This window comes from Podarcis liolepis, assembly GCF_965112155.1.
Source record: "Podarcis liolepis genome assembly, chromosome: 9".
In the NCBI taxonomy this organism is placed as follows: domain Eukaryota; kingdom Metazoa; phylum Chordata; class Lepidosauria; order Squamata; family Lacertidae; genus Podarcis; species Podarcis liolepis.
Window position 1 is genome coordinate 42,210,050 of NC_139564.1, and position 14,032 is coordinate 42,224,081.

Consider the following 14,032-nt stretch of genomic DNA (forward strand, 5'->3'; position numbering starts at 1 on the left):
CAAACTGTTAATTAGTCCCTTCTCCTGTGGAGTGATTGATGGAATTACGAGTATTTTAAAGAATGGGACTGATAGCAGGAATATGTACTCTTCTTAATAGCTAAAACTTGGTTTGTAAGTTGAGGTGGTATAGTATTGAAGTCCATGGTGGGCAAGGCCAGGGGCAAAAGTGAGTGAAACAACAAATGTACCCCCCTCCCCAATTTGTATAGTAGACTAGTTTCTACAAAGACATTCAGGCACACCTCCCAGTTCTCTATCCAGGCAACCAAGAGGCAATATCAGTGTACAAGGATGCCTGCCAGCCAGTGGGAAGAACAGGAGGGTACGAATTAGAGCTGTTGGGAGCTTGGCATGGAGGGAGTGGGTTTGGCTGATGAGGCTTTATGGCCTTGGGAGAGTCCTAAGGGTAGATAGGGAGAGGCTCAGAGGGCCAGATTTTGCTCTCAGGCCAGTGGGTCCCCATCCCTGGTTCTATGAGCTAAAGTAACTTCATGGAGAAGCTATCACTATGCTGTTCATGAAATAGTGTAACCATGCTCACTACAAGCCAAGATTCCCACACTGCCGCAATATAGAATCAATAATAGCTTTTTAAGAGAAGCGTTGAGAAATGCTGTGTTTGTTCGAAACTGCTGTTTTTATCGCTTTGCTGTGCAGAGATCAGGTCCCAGTCCATCTGGAACAAAGCAGGCCTTAAACTGCAGCTCATGTAACGATGATAGGATTTCTATGTTTCAATACATGTAGATCTTTGACGTATTTGGTTTAGTTGAGGATATTGTTTTGACCACTAGGTGGAACTCTGTAACCTCATCTAATTTTATGCTCTTTGCAGACATTTGTTTGCCTTGAAATTCAGATTAACCTTTCCAAGGATTTGTATGTCAGATACCAGCAGATATATGCAATACATTAATATTCTTCTCCTTTTCATGTGAAACAAACTGATATAAATGCTGAAGCATTGTTCTTGAGCCCAGGGCTTTGTCTGAGCTAGGTCTTAGCAAATCTCAGGTCCAGAACCTGTTTTAATTGTTATAGCTGATCTCTGAACTAGGGATGAGTAAGCCTTTCAGTTTTGGTTTTTCTCGGTTTCTCATTTTTCCAATCTTAAGTTCAGTTCCCTGCATTTCCACATAAGTTTGTGATTTTTTAAAAAGTCCTCACGAAAATTTATCAGCAAATTCCTCCTAATATACACATGGTTATTTGCAGTTTCTCATGATATACATATTTTTGCAAAGCAATTTCCCATTCTAGAATGAGCATTGTATGTTATTTAATTAATATATATTATATGTACAATTTACCCTTGTAGATTTTTCATGACATTTTACTTGACTGGAGAACTGAATTGTAAAATTTGGAGAAATTTGAATTTTGAAGGATGGCTGTTTTGGTTTGAATATTGCCTTGGAAGTTGAGAATTAGATCATTTTCTTTTAAATGCCAACTGAACTAAATTTCTTCCCTATTTGTACTCTGCATAACCACAGCTATTTCTTCCATAATGTGGTTTGTGAGTTGAAGTGGACTGGCTGAAACTATATGGTTTCAGTTTACTTGAGCCCCAGCAGCTTTTCAAATATAGTACCTAATTATGATTATATTTATATCAGGTCAATAACCACAGGTGAGCTCTGAAGATATGGCAATCTTAGAGAAGTTCCAGCTCTGCTGGATTTTTAAAAAATGCTTTACCCAGTTGTTCAGTAAGAAGTATAGTCATACCTTGGTTTTCAAACAGCTTAGTTCTCGAACGTTTTGGCTCCCGAATGCTGCAAACCCAGAAGTGACTGTTCTGGTTTGTTAACTATTTTTGGAAGTCGAATGTCCTACAGGGCTTCTGCAGCTTCTGATTGGCTGCAGGAGCTTCCTGTAGCCAATCAGAAGCCACACTTTGGTTTCCAAACATTTTGGAAGTCAATGGACTTATGGAATGGATTCCGTTCAACTTCCAAGGTATGACTGTAAATTGAATCCTCACTTGAGATCAGCACCACATATTTGAGCAAGAGTTTCCCAGCCCAACAATGTGGGCCAAGGGACGCTTTTAAGTGTATTGTTACAGTTATGATCTTGTGCATGGAGAATCTGTTGATTCAGTGAGGGTTAATTCTCCTTTCTGCCAGAAACGCTGGAATTCTGTTACCTTTTCTTCAGATTTGCATGCCAATAGAGGTATAGGAAATGAGAAAATGGTTGCCTCATTCCCGGCTAATTCATTAAACCATTCTTTGTTTCCCCTGTTGTGATTAGTTTTGCTGAGATCCGGAGGTCGATGTAGCAGCAAAGTACTTTTTTCTTTGATGAACTCAGCAGGTTTTGTTTCATTGTGAAACAATGGCTAGCAGATGGAAAACTGAGCTTGGCTGGCTATTGTGAAACTAATGCATATTGTTTCTTTTAACAACTTGGTTTTTCTTCATCTTTGAGAAATTGCACCATTAAAAAAAAAATCTTCCAGTTACTAAAACTGAATTTAATGAACTCTGGAGAACAAACTAAAAACCTACAGTTTATTTAATCTGCCATGATCCAGAAAGATCCTGCTGGTGCCAAGGTTAAAAGGTAAAGGGACCCCTGACCATTAGGTCCAGTCATGGCCGACTCTGGGGTTGCAGCGCTCATCTCGCTTTATTGGCCAAGGGAGCCGGTGTACAGCTTCCAGGTCATGTGGCCAGCATGGCGAACCAGAGCAGCACACGGAAATGCCGTTTACCTCCCCGCCGGAGTGGTACCTATTTATCTACTTGCACTTTTGACATGCTTTTGAACTGCTAGGTTGGCAGGAGCTGGGACTGAGCAACGGGAGCTCACCCCGTCACAGGGATTCGAACCGCCGACCTTCTGATCAGCAAGTCCTAGGTTCTGTGGTTTAACCCACAGCACCACCCGCGTCCCACTGGTGCCAAGGTTAGGTGAATAATAATACAGTCATACCTTGGGTTACAAACGCTTCGGGTTGTGTGATTTTGGGTTGCGCACCGCACTGAACGCGGAAGTACCAGAATGGGTTACTTCCGGGTTTCGGCACTTGTGCATGTGCAGAAGTGGTAAATCATGCTTTGTGCATGCGCAGAAGCACTGAATCGTGACCCGCGTGTGCACAGACGCGGCGCGGTGCTGCGGGTTGCGGACACTGTGGGTTGCGAATGTGCTTCCCGCATGGATCACGTTCGCAACCCGAGCGTCCACTGTAATACTAGTTTTTCCTTTTCCTTTTAAAGGATGGCATTTCAGCATTCTTATCTGTTTTCCCTTCAATGAAGTTTCTTTATTATACCCATTAACATGGGCTGCAATGCTGCCAGTGCTTTGATGACAGTTCTGTCGTGCTACCCAGGTGCTTGGTCTCGCTGACATTCCGAACACGATGCCTCTTAATACCATGAGTCTCTTAGCTTTGCTCTACAAATATCTGTGCAAAGCGTGAGGCTTTGACAAGCATGACAACAGAAGCATACCTTGGCATAAACTAGTTATCTTCATTTATAGGAGAGAAGCTTAATCTTGTTGTCTGTGATGAGCAAGGGCTCCAGATAGATGCAAACGTCTGACTCTGTAGCTGACAAATGTTGGATGAAGCACAGTCTGCAAACATTGTGGGCTTGCTTAATGACCCCAAGAACTTCAAGATACAGCCATGACCTTACGCCCTTGGATAATTTGAAGGATGGCCTTACCCCATACATCCACAATTGACAGCTTTAGTCTGCCAAACTAGCCACTTTACAAGTGCCATGTAGTGTTTGTTCCACATCTGCAAGGAATAGTTATTTTCATGTGGTATCAGCTCTGGAACTCCCTACCTACCTAACACCAGGCAGATGGAACTGCTGTACAGTTTAAAACAGTTACCCAGATAGGTACTTTTAATCTGTCTACTTGTTTAAAATGTTGTTGCTTTTATCAGTATTTCTTGATACATTTTATGTAAATCTCTTAAAGATAGAGGTAAAGGGACCCCTGACCATTAGGTCCAGTCATGGCCGACTCTGGGGTTGCGGCGCTCATCTCACTTTATTGGCTGAGGGAGATGGCGTACAGCTTCTGGGTCATGTGGCCAGCATGGCTAAGCCGCTTCTGGCAAACCAGAGCAGCGCACGGAAACGCATTTACCTTCCCACCAGAGCGGTGCCTATTTATCTACTTGCACTTTGACGTGCTTTCGAACTGCTAGGTTGGCAGGAGCAGGGACCGAGCAATTTGAGCTCACCCTGTTGTGGGGATTCGAACTTCCAACCTTCTGATCAGCAGGTCCTAGGCTCTGTGGTTTAACCCACAGCGCCACCCATGTCCCTCCGTAAATCTCTTAGATCTATTTTATTATTAAAGTGGTGGACTCCCCTTCCTTAGAGGTTTTTAAGCAGAGGTTGGATATCCATCTGTCATGTATAATCTAGTGAGATTCCTGCATTGCAGAGGGTTGGACTAGATGGCCCTTGCGGCCTCTTTCAACTCTAAGATTCTATGGCCAGTTTTGATAAATAAAATAATTATTTTAAGTATGGGCAGAAAATACAGCCCTCTCTGTCCTACTCAGTTGATTGTAATATGAATTGCAGCTAATATGTCTTCTCTCAAATTGTCCTTTTCGTTCTGGGGAAACCCAGCCAGATGGGTGAGGTATAAATAATAAATTATATTATTATTGGCATTGCAAATTTTGGAGAAGTGCACATTTTGAAGGATGGCTGTGTTTTAATTTGTGCATATTCAGAAAGTGTGAATTTGAAAGCTTCACCTTTAAATGTGACCTGAATCGAATTGCTTCTCCATCCTTACATAGGGCATTCAACTTCTGGATAAAGGCAATCATAGAACACTTCCAGTTATGCTATATAGAATGCATATATCAAGTGTTCACAGGAGAGATTATACGGATTGACAATGAAATGAAAGCCATGAGAGTGCTATCAGTGTTTTGCATTTTCTTTTGATACATGTTTTTAGATTTCCCTATTCAGTGTGTATATCTGTGTGTGTTGATGCAAGAGTTTGCGAAAACTGCTATCAAAGGAAACAGGCGTAATAGATGTGATAATACGTTCACTCTTCATACGCTAGGTTCTCAAACTCTGTTGAGGGTACTTTGGGTGATTCTACTTTGTGAAGGAAACCTCAAAGTCCTCTTGTTACAAATTTACCAATTAACAGATGATTCTTTGCGGGGGGGGGGGAGGGGAGAGATACCCAGAATCACAAGGTTTATAAAGTTTTATTTCCTACCAATTATAATAGTAAATGAAGCTTCCTTTATTCCCAGTAACAAATCTACTGGTTACCACACTTAAATAGAGCTCTCATTCTGAAACACATACCCTCCAACTTGTTAATAATAATAGTAATAATAATAATAATAATAATAATAATAATAATAATAATAATAATATCTCGCCAATCTGACTGGGTTGCCTCAGCCACTCAGCACAACTTCCAACACATATAAAAACATACTAAAACATCAAACACTTAAAAAAGCTTCCCTGTATAGGGCTGCCTTCAGATGTCTTCTAAGGGTTGTCCAGTTACTCATCTCCTTGGTTCAGGGGTCACATAACTGCATACCCTCCAACATTTATCCAGTGGAAATAGGGATGTCCTAAGGAAAAGCGGGGCATTCTGGGATCAGATCAGGAACTGGGATAGTTTCTGTGAATCCAGGACTGTCCCTGGAAAAAAGGGACACTTGGAGGGTCTAGAGAGTTTGAATTTTAAATTGACAGGCCTTATGCCTACTTTCTCAAGAACACACATGTTGGCATGACCAGGCCCAGTAGTAGCTTAGGTGATTCAGGGATGGAGTTCTGGTTTGCACAACACTGCTTGGGTCTTTCTTTGTTGATCTCTGATTTGCTGTGAAGTGGCGGTGTGTGTGTGTGTCAAATCTGTGTATACTTCAGGAGTTTGATGGTCCTAACTATGTCTTGGTCAATCTTTTTGGCATGCCCTCCTTCTTCTACTCTGCAATCACTCTTTTTGCTCCCTTTCTCTGCCAGGTGCTGCCATAGTCAAAACAAAACACCTAAATACACAAAAGCATAGGAGCAAGGTTAACAGTTTAATAGCATTAAAATTGCATGTACAAAGCTCAGGAAGGGGAAAAAAAAGTTTTTGTCTTGTGCTGAAAGGTCATTAAGCTAGGTGCCAGGCAAATTTCTCAGGCAGAAGTTCCGTAACTGGGGTCACCACGGAGAAGGCCTCTCTAATAGCCAGGTGCCTCCCTTCAGATTGCAGGGGTACCTTCAGGAGACCTGCCCTTGAAGATTATAGAGAAAAGGTAGGTACATATGGAGGCAGTTGGTCCTTCAAATATTCTAGTCATAAATTTGGAGGACTTAAAAGGTTAACACCAGAACCTTGAATTAGGCCTAGAAACTGTGTGCCAACGAGGGTGGCACAGCACAGTCATAATATGATCGTAATGCTTAATTCAGTTAGTAATCTAGCAGCCTATATTTTTCATTAACTGCAGCTTTTAAGCAGTCTTTTAGGTCAAGTGTGTATAGTTTGGCCCTTTCAGATCTCCTTTCAAAACTCAGAGCAGCTATAACCTCATTTGCCTAAGCTTTGTCTCTCTATGAATGAACTCTCCTTTCATGAATGGAGAATTCATGGAGTGACAGTGTTAGATATACAATCCTGTGCCTCTGTGACAGTTGTAGTAATGGAAGAGTTTATGAAGATAAATATTTGAAAGGACATTAACTATGTAAGACTGTTATAGGCATAACTGCTAACTAGACATACTAGCTGCCTGCTAACTTGGTTAGTGAATTGGGAGCAAGCCTTGGGTGACTGCTTTTGGATAAGAGCAATCCTCCCCCCCCTTTAGCACATTTTAAAAGTGGAAAAGAAGTGAAAGCCTGCTTAATCCCTTACAGATGTTAAGAGTGGCTACAGAAAGGAATAGCACTGTGGCAGCAAACGCTGCCTCAAGATGCATGAACTAATTTATAGGGCTAAAGCAGGCATAGGCAAACTCAGCCCTCCAGATGTTTTGGGACTACAACTCCCATCCTCCCTAGCTAACAGGACCAGTGGTCAGGGATGATGGGAGTTGTAGTCCCAAAACATCTGGAGGGCCGAGTTTGCCTATGCCTGGGCTAAAGAGAGCCCGAAAATGTCTGTTTGCAACCCCAATACCTTTGTTGGAGTTTTGCACTGTAATTTCACATGGTGAAATCTGGGGTACAATCCTAGCGGACGGTTCTTTCCCACTGTTTAAAATTTCATGTGACATGATGGCATATCAATAAAAAGCTGCTGCTCCATAATGTAACAAGTAAAAGGTAAAGGTAAAGGTAAAGGGACCCCTGACCATTAGGTCCAGTCGTGACCGACTCTGGGGTTGCGGCGCTCATCTCGCTTTATTGGCCGAGGGAGCCTGCGTACAGCTTCCGGGTCATGTGGCCAGCATGACTGAGCCGCTTCTGGCGAACCAGAGCAGCACACGGAAATGCCGTTTACAGTGCCACCTGCGTCCCTAATGCAACAAGTACTACCGTGTAAAAGGAACATTAGTAATTGGGACAGAAGCTCTATTATTAAAACCAGGAAAACAAATGCAATGAACCCCATGTCTGAATACAGCATACATGTGCGACGTCTTTTCAGATGTTTAAACGGAACATCTGTAGGGCATTGTAGGACCTGAGTTTTGCCTCTTTCCCAATGTACTTTCTTTGTACCCACTTTGAACATCTACAAAGGACTGTGGGGAAAGTATGCATTCCTCAGGTTGAGTCCCAATTTACTAGCCAAATTAAGTAGGGACATAGCGTTGCACTGCAGTGTGCCCAGCGCTTCTGAATGTGTTGTATGATTCTGTTGGTGGATTTTAAAAATTAACTGAAAAGCTAATAGTAGATTCTTGTTACTGTTGTGTTAAATAGAAATATCAAAACTGGGTATTCTATCCTTCAAAAAGAAAAAAAAGAAAACATGTTTCAGTTAATATAAAAGCAAATGGCACACTGTGTTTTTAAGTTCTAACAGTGTACTATCAAAATTTTTCTTTAATGGTTTGAATATAGCCTGCAAAGGCTCATGAGATGAAATTTTTACAATGCTAGGCTTGTGCTTAATTTATATGAAACAATCAATTGCGTTTAAAGAATATTCAGGCATAAAAAGTTGGCTTGTAGGTAAATGATTCAGCTTCTCCCTTTCTTCTGTCAAACTGTAATCATCCTAGAGTGAGAAGCATTACATTGTTTTGGCGTTCTCACTGATTAGGGATATCTTGCAAGTGATTTGATTAAATATTGTCAGATTAAACAAATGGAAAGCTGGAAAAGAAAACCCTAACCAAATGGTAGACTCTATTCACATATAATTTAATGAGAATTGTTAGTTTATGCACTGCCATAACTTTTCATTTATTTGAAATTTTGGCCAGCTGTTTATTTTTCCCCTCATGGTGATCGCAAGCTAGAGGAACATTCAAACAAAAAGGAGAAGAATCCTTTAGCTGATGTAATAAGTATTGCTTAGTTTCAGTCCCTCTGGCATTGCCGGCCTGCAGATCATTAAGGATGTCCCGATTTCCATGTAGATGTTTACATGGATCTGTTGAATGGGTTGGCTGATTTCAATGAAAGATGTGCATTTTTCCATTCAAGACATGATAGAGCATGTCTCTTTGTTGAACTGAATGGGGCAATTCTGAGCACAGATCAGAACTTTAGTGTTCCCATGCAGTTGTGTGAATTAGGACACCAATCTTCAAATGCCCCACAGTTGACATTCATGCTGAAAACAAATCCCAAGCCTCAGCCTTACATTTTAGGGCTACACAGACCACAATCCAAAAGTTTAGTTTGGGAGAGGTATTAGCAGAGTTCTACTTGTGGAAATCAAACATGGGGCAGGAGGCAATTCCCCCCCCCCCAGTTCTTCCTTTGTCTAAAGCTAATTTGGCCTTCAAAATCTGCTCTACAAGTTTGACAGAGTCCCTGCAGAACAGCATGGTGAAAATTGCACCTTGCATTTATGAAAACTTCAATTGAATTGCAGCTCCTTTTACAATTGGAAGAGGCCTTTCTGTTTACAGAACTCCTTTCACTCATAAAATGACCCAGCCTTCGCCAACCTCATGCCCTCCAGATGTTGTAACTGAAATTCTTATCAGCCAAAGCCATCATGACTAATAGCCAGGAATTAGGGAGCCTGTAGTCCAAACTATCTGTCCCCTACCAGGTTGGGGGACGGCTGACATTAGGAAAGCCACACTAAAGTCTCATTGAAATGAATGAACATAAATTTGTCACAACTAGGGATGCAAGGAGGAAGCAACTTCTACCCTGTCCCATGTTCATAACAACCAACGCTGCTTTTGTTCTGCTACTCTTTGACCTCTGCTAGCTAATGTAACTAGTTATGTAATGAATTTCAATGCATTTCAATGGAATGGCAACATTACAAACAATTCAGAAAATAATGTAATTATTTTGTAAGGTTTACAAACTGAAAGGAATCACATAATGAATACTACTTTTATTCACTCGTGTGATTTTTGTTTGACCTTGGATCAACATGTGACTTGTGGCAAATTTCCATTCCAATTTCCATTTCTGATGCAATTCTCCAACATCCCTAGTCAAAACTAAGTCATTATATTGATTTTTGTGGGGCATGAGGAGATTTTGGTCATATAGTTAATTTTGAATTCCCCTTAAGTTCCCCTAAAAAATGTATTTTAAAGGCCTAGCTCATGCTCACTGAAAAAAAGGGGAATTAAATGTGCTTAACTCTGTGCTCAGGATCATGTTAGCAAACCAGGCCTCTGAAGCTGCATTGTATGATTTGTGTGATTCACACGCCTGTCTGTGAGGAGTGTGAGAAGGGAAGACAGGCTTATCTTTCTTCCAGTATGAGACTAAAATTGTACTTTCACTTTTACACTGTGGATTCTTCTTCTCTCGGATCTGAGAGCAAGCACCATGATTGCTTGTCTGTATATTCTGTAAATAAATTAGTACTTTAGAACTACAATGTCTCTAACTTCTTGCTGTGTTAAGCCAGAAGGATAGTGTGCTTACACCAGCTGGTGTGGGTCGCTGGGAAGCCTTTTCCAGAGCTATGCTCACCGGAGTACGTCCAGAGGAATGGGGGCTGCAGGCACCCCAGGGCATTTTCTCCCAACAGATCATGCCCAACATTTGCCCACCTCATCTTTGCAATCCGAATAATAATCCTAACTGGCTTATTTTCCAGAGGGAAGTATTCATATAAACATGAATAATTGTGGCATACAAAGTCAAATTGCATTTCTGGCACCATTATCTGAAATACATTTACTTCTGAGGAGGTCAAATTGCATTTCATGATGATTCTTTCAGGTAAGCATGTTTAAAGTCTCACTCTGGTCATTTCCCCCTTAAAGTTCCCACCTGAAAAGGCTACCAGTCCCTGGCCAGGTTTAGAATGTACTAAGGTAGGCAAAAGGACACGGGCGGCACTGTGGGTTAAACCACAGAGCCTAGGGCTTGCCGATCAGAAGGTTGGCGGTTCGAATCCCCGTGACGGGGTGAGCTCCCGTTGCTTGGTCCCAGCTCCTGCCAACCTAGCAGTTTGAAAGCACGTCAAAGTGCAAGTAGATAAATAGGTACCACTCTGGCGGGAAGGTAAACTGCGTTTCCGTGCGCTGCTTTGGTTTGCCAGAAGCGGCTTAGTAATGCTGGCCACATGACCTGGAAGCTGTATGCCGGCTCCCTCGGCCAATAAAACGAGATGAGCGCCGCAACCCCAGAGTCGGCCACGACTGGACTTAATGGTCAGGGGTCCCTTTAAGGTAGGCAAAAGAAAAGATGAGGAAGCAGGGGTGGAGGAAGGGGGATGCAGTGGGTGTGGGCCACCCAAGGTGTCACCACTGGGGGGGGGGGCGACAAAATGCCAGGTGACACTCACCGTGGGGCGTGCAGTGCACCGGAGCCATGCCTCTCTCCTGGGAAAGACGCGGTAGCTTGGGCGCGTGCAGGCTCCTCACTGCCCAAACAGTCTGCCCGCTGCCTCCCCCGCTGTAGGGTGGCTGACTGGGAGGAGGCAGGCAGACCCTGGAGGCCCCTGGGTGCGCCCCACCCCGTCCTTATGGGCGGCTTGCCCAGCTCCTGGGTGCGCCGCCCCAGGTGCCCAAGTGGCTTCCTCTGCTGCTGTGAGGAAGTTCTGTAAAGCAGGCCTGGCAAAATCTGTTGGTGATCAGGCAACCTCCAAGGTTTGTTTCAGATTCCTGTAACATCTCTTGTGTGAGTGATCCCTTTGCCCCCATGCTTTGTCATAAAGGGTAATGTGTTTCTGCCTGCAAGACTTCCTTAGTTTTCATCAAATTTTTCCTTTTTGTTCAGCAGTTGACCTTCTTTTGCACAGACCTTAGTTCCTTGTGTCCTTACCGTAGGTGAGTTCAGGCAGTGCATCTCAGCATGCCAGCAGCCTGAGAGACAGGCTATCATTATAAGTCAGCCAGTCTCACCCATGTGTTGCATGGGGTGTAAATATTGGATGACTGTATTTCAGAAGCCTACCCACCTATCTCAGTGAGAAAATTCAGGCAGTTGTGATACTTTTTGAGCTACGTTTCTAATTTTGTGTAGATACATATTTACAAATCTGCCAGTTTAGCGTGAAACATCCTCACATTAAGAGGTGATTAATGGCCACTTAGACTGGCATAGTTCCCCTGGCTGTAGTCTTTGAATTACTACCTTAAATGTAGGACTGCCAACTGATTACATTTTAAAAACCATATTAACTATCAGGCTTTTAACTGATTCATTGACTTATACTTTTAAAATTTATATGCTTCAGAACTTCATTGAAATCTCTCCTTTGAAGATCCAGAAATAAAGGTTTCTCTTCAGTATGAGGGAAAAAAAGCAAAAGCTGTAATCCTAAACCCACAGACCTGTGACTAAGTCCCATTGAATTATATAAAACTAGAATAGACATGGTTAGGGTTGTGCTGTTAGTGACCAAACCTACCGCTCTTTGTTAAAACGTTTTTAATGAACATATGGAATCTTCTCTATGACATTAAGGCACCTAAGCAGAAGAGGAAAGACTTCAAAAATAAATGAGTACAAAGCACCATTTGACATTGATTTCAGTGGATTCATGATTGAAGTACAGTAGTTGAATGATTTGTATTGTTAGAAGGAAAAAAGTAAAGAACAAGCCCAAATTCTCTGGTAACAATGGCTTGGGAGAGCAGGGGGGAGGTGGTAGGATGGTGTGTTAGTGCTTCTCTGCTGACCTCTGCTAGTGACATGGGGCGGAGGGGGGGGGGACTCCACTGTAGCAGAGTATTGATGATTTTGGATCCACTGGATCTGAAGTCCAACAGATTCCTAGAGTCTTTACTGTTGGGCCCTTCATCTACTCCAGCCTGGAGCATGTGTAGTGAAAAGAAGGAAAGAAACCATTCTGTACCAGCCTGTGGAATGCCCTCTCGTCAGATGTTAAGCAGATGAGTAATTATATAACATTTAGGAAACACCTGAAGGCAGCCCTGTATAGGGAAGCTTTTTAATGTTTAATGTTTTACTGTGTTTTTATATGGAAGCAGCCCAGAGTGGTTAGGGCAACAAATGTTGTTGTTGTTGTTGTTGTTGTTGTTGTTGTTGTTGTTGTTGTTGTTGTTGTTCTTCTTCTTCTTCTTCTTCTTCTTCTTCTTCTTCTTCTTCTTCTTCTCCTCCTCCTCCTCCTCCTCCTCCTCCTCCTCCTCCCCCCCCCACTTCTGCCCTGATATGTGGAAGCCAATGGACCTATGGACCTTTTGATCTGGCTATAGATTTCACACGTTGTTCCCCTCCATACTTTGTCCACATTGTTCCTGTAAAGCATGAGCTTTTTGTTGTTGAGCTTTTTGTTGTTGGGCAGTGGTGCCCAAACTTTTTTCAAAGAGGGCCAGATTTTTGATCAAGTGAACATGCATGAGCTTTTTGTTGTTGAGCTTTTTTTAGGATTAGGCCCCCAAATTGGACTTTGGACATACCTGCTGCAAAGAATAAGCAATTTGTAGCATCCATAACATTTAAGAAGATACCTGGAGGATCAGAAGGAGATCCTAATATATTCCCAGTGTTCAACAATAAGCCTACCGATTTTCCAATTTGCCATAAGTGGGAGGAAATCAGTGCATCTGCATGTCATTGAACGCTTAAGAGTCCATATCATTCAAATCCTTCTTTATGGACAGACTCCTTCACCATGAGGGGCATATCCTGATGGTTACAAACATTTTAGTACATGAATTTCACTGTTTATTTATTAATGCTGCTTAAACTGTTTCTGCCTCAGCAGTCTGAGCCATCCTTGCCTATCTTAATCCAAATATTTAGTAGCATATCTGCTTTTCTCATCATTAGGTACATCAGACTGTGCACTGATATATGTCGTGAACAGGGATGGAGTGAAATAATTATTTCTCTGGATAAATTCCACTGCTGTACTGGTATTGTGCTGGCAGCTGGATGTGACCCTGGAATTTGTGTTGCATGAACAAAGGTAGAGAGGAATCAAGGTCAGTGAATTCATTGCTATTAATTTGCAAGCTCATTTTTGACCTTGTTGCAACATCGGATCTTTGAAGATGGATGGTATTAAATATTATATTTTATGTAGGCTACAATCTTCTTAATTGTTTTATTACTATATTTCGCCAAAAGCAGTTTAAAAGTCATGAGCTTTAACAAGCTCCTTTTATACCATCCACTGCCTCTGAGTATTTTGCAACTTTGTTTCTTGGGAGGTGTTACCAAAGCATTATGACTTTTGCTCTTTTTCCTCCTGAAAAAAGGGAAGTTGACAATTAATCCTCAGTGATAATCCAAGAATGTGAGAAGTGGGAATGATCCTCAATAGGTCCTGCAAGTGGGCTGGCGTGCTTTGCTGTTCTTGTTTAAATGCTAGTTAGCCCTGTTCCCGAATGTTTTCACTTTGCCTCTTTTGTCTTTTTATTTTGCCTTTCCGCTCTGAACACAGAGTGCTCAAGGCAGCGAATTTCATTAAAACAGCAGAAACTCCAATA

The 14,032-nt window shown here is 42.1% G+C and overlaps 1 long non-coding RNA gene across 1 annotated transcript in view; it reads left to right on the top strand.

Annotated features, from left to right (window-relative positions):
- The window catches only part of LOC310714763, a 203,992-nt gene that overhangs the window by 116,140 nt on the left and 73,820 nt on the right, over positions 1–14,032 (top strand). Inside the window, exon 9 of the long non-coding RNA XR_014530051.1 lies at positions 13,371–13,525. This is a non-coding gene — a long non-coding RNA (uncharacterized lncRNA). The remainder of the gene's footprint in view (positions 1–13,370; positions 13,526–14,032) is intronic.